We start from the raw sequence: 3,410 nt of genomic DNA on the forward strand, positions 1-3,410 counted from the left end.
TTTTTTTTTTATAATTATATTAATTGCTTGTATATGTTTGTAGTACATGTTTCCCTTGGTAGTGGTATAACGTAATATGCTAACGCCAATAATTGAAATTAAAATGCAATATTAATGAATTCAAATGTAAATTTCGGCAGAGTTTCCTTTGAATTTTGGCCTACCCATAAAATTGGGAATGACGGCGGCATATTATAAACCTGTCCAATAAGTTTACATCTCAATATCATTGACATTATGGTCATCATCCAACACAATCACCAATACCAACCCAAATTGTTGGCAAACTAAATACATTCATGTCAAGCCTAACAAATAAAACAAGAGTCTAACAAGCAAATGGAGTTTGATCTAAAGTTCAACATAGCATTGCCCAAATATCTCGAACCTCGTTTATCTCCTCCTCTGTATACGGTGTAGATCTTGAAAAATCCTATTAGCACAACACAAATAGAAGAGCAAAGGTGTAACTTAAGTGTAGGTACTTCAAATTGTATTTATCAAGTAAAAATGAAATATTTGACAACTTACACCGTAATAAAATACAATTGCTTGGCACAATTCATAATGAAGTATGATTTAAATTTTATTGTTAATTATAATGTTATTTCCTCTTTTTCAAAGAATTTTTATTGTTGTGATGGTGATTATTAAAATACAAAGAACTTAAGAAACCAACGTACAAGTGATTGAAATACCCAGCAGCCCACAGCCCACTTAATTAATCCCAAAAGTCAGAACATACATTATAATGCAACAATCAAAAAGAAATTCACTAGTTCTTAGCTAAATTATCCCCTTGCCAACAGCATATATATTAGCTATTTTTTAACCATTGCATTTTATCAAAAATGTAGTAGTGCATCAAATAAGCATATTGAACTCTATTTAGCAATACTAGTGGCCGAAGCTTTGATACCTGCATTCATAGAGAACACTGCAGCTATAATGACTCTCATTCATAAGGTCTCCAAGCTTCATAAGCATATCATCCTCCCTGTAAAGATAAGTTATTTAATTATAAGAATCCAATATTTATTTATACATAAAACAACAGGAGAAAGAGGATCCTACTGCCCAGCAAATAGCTAAATTCAACTCACCTCAAATCCGAGGAAACAATCAGGATTCATGAATGGAAACATAGTTGCAACTTGCAAGGGACTAAATACAATTAACAATCATAGACAGTCAATTAAGTACTGCAAATATGCTGCATCTTTACTATCATAAATTCATACCTAATGCAACTTATAGTGTTAGGCCGCCTTCAAAACTTATACTATCATACTGCAGATATGCTGCATCTTTAAAATCATACATTCATACCTGATGCAGCACAATATGAGCACTCTATTGAAATATGCCATCGTATAACACGACAACTTTGCCCCTAAATAAAATTTTCTCTACACCTAAGTGACCCAGCACATTCTAATTAATGGTATTATGGCATAATCCATTGCCCGGCTCCTAAAATAACAAGTCACTAAACCTTGGGTCGTGCACTATGATGCAAATATTATTGCAATTTCAATCAATTATATCATAATTAGAAATCCAATAAAATTCACAATCATTATACCAACCACAAAAATAAGTTAAAACTACAGAGAATGGTTAGAGTATATACCACAAGCGAAGACAATGTCGTATGTGTACTACCGCCTCAATTGTTTGTCCACAATCACAAACTTGTGGAACTTGAGGAATTCACTTCCACATAGTTGAGAGTTCAGACCTAAATTTACATATATTAATTAAACCAACAAAAGCCAAACAAGCTAAAAATTATTTTCTAATGAACTAACACCATTTTTGTAATTAAACCAAGTACTTGTTCAAGTTAAATGCTGAAGTTTATCTACCATGAAAATATTTAACACAACAACAAGAACCAATCTTACTTGAGTGAAATCGACTTCACAAATTAGCTGCTACAATGGGTCGAACTCCACGGATTTTTTCCTCTAATAAGGTCGAAATTTCTAGGGTTTATGGGGGTAAAATATAACACGTTTTTAGGGGGTTTTGCTTGAATTTTCTGGGGTGTTTAGCACTGATTTTGAGCTCGAATTGGGGCATTTTATTGCTCAAATATGTTTGATAAATCTGGTGTTTTTAGGGTTCGAAGCTGCTTGGGGTTGAGGTTCGAATTTCTGCTCGAATAATTGGGGGGTTTTTGGCTCCAAAATGTTTAATTTTTCTAGGGTTTTTAGGGTACGAATTTGCTGGGGTTAAGGTACAAATTTCTGCTCAAATTGGGCGGTTTTTGGCCAAAAAATGTTTGATTTTTCTGGGTTTTTAGGGTTTGAATTTGTTGGGGTTTTAGGTTCGAATTTCTGCTCTAATTGGGGGGTTTTTGGCTCGAAATGTTCGATTTTTCAGGGGTTTTCAGGGTTCGAAATTGCTAGGGGTTTAGGTTGGAATTTCTGATTGACTTGGGGGGTTTTTGGCTGGAAAATTTTTGATTATTCTGGGGCTTACAGGGTTCGAATTTGATGGGGTTTACACACCAAACTTCAGCTCGAATTGGGGGGTTTTTTGCTCGATCTTTATGGGGGTTTTAGTGTTCGATTTTGCTGGGGGTTTTGGTTTGATTTTGTGCTCGAAAATGAGAGATTTTTGGCTTGGATCTTTCTATTTTTCTGGGTTTTGGTTTGAAAGAATTGTGTTGTTGAAGGCAGCAACAAATGGGTTAGCAAGAGTATCTTTTTTGTGGGTATATTGAATTTGGAGGCAGCAGCAAATGGCGAGATGGGTGGAAAAATTAGAATTTATTACTAACCTAGACTTATTTGTGTCGCTCATTAATTAATCAAGTGACGCAAATAACTTAAATGTAATGAGGTGAATTAACTATTTGCGTCGCTCATTAATTAAAGAAGTGACGCAAATAACTCTCAATCTCATTTGCGTCACTTGTCCCTAAAGGAGTGACGCAAATAGGACTATTATTTGTGTCGTTCTAATAAATAAACGCGACGCAAATAACACAAAACTGAAGCATATCAGGCTTTTGTGTCGCTTCAAAGCTAATGTGCGACGCAAATAACTTATAATGAAGCTAAAATATATCATTTGCTTCGCTTGTTTCTACGAGTGACGCAAAAGAGGCGACGCAAATGAATGTTTTTCTACTAGTGATGCATTTAAATCAATCCTTTTTAAACATGAATAATAAATTAATTAATCAAAGCATGTTATAAAAATCAATACTCCAATTTAATTATTAAAACCAATCTTTTAAACATACTTTTATTTCATAAACCAAAATTCAAGTCAATTTAAATTAAGCAACATAAATCATTCAAACATGTTCATTCAAATCGATTACTTTCAAGGTATCTAGCCACCTAAAGTACCTTGATCCTCGCTCAGCCAAAAACACTTCAAAAGAACTCTCAAGT

General features: G+C 33.8%; 1 long non-coding RNA gene across 1 annotated transcript; it reads right to left on the reverse strand.

Annotated features, from left to right (window-relative positions):
- LOC145598747 (uncharacterized) lies at positions 1-2,738 on the reverse strand. Its single transcript, XR_014103605.1, has 4 exons — positions 1,908-2,738; positions 1,634-1,741; positions 920-997; positions 1-433 (listed from the first exon to the last, which is right to left on the reverse strand). It is a non-coding gene; the product is annotated as an uncharacterized LOC145598747 (long non-coding RNA).
- Positions 2,739-3,410: the final 672 nt, after the last annotated feature.

Source organism: Chenopodium album, chromosome 20, assembly GCF_948465745.1.
Source record: "Chenopodium album chromosome 20, dcCheAlbu1.1, whole genome shotgun sequence".
Classification (NCBI taxonomy): domain Eukaryota; kingdom Viridiplantae; phylum Streptophyta; class Magnoliopsida; order Caryophyllales; family Amaranthaceae; genus Chenopodium; species Chenopodium album.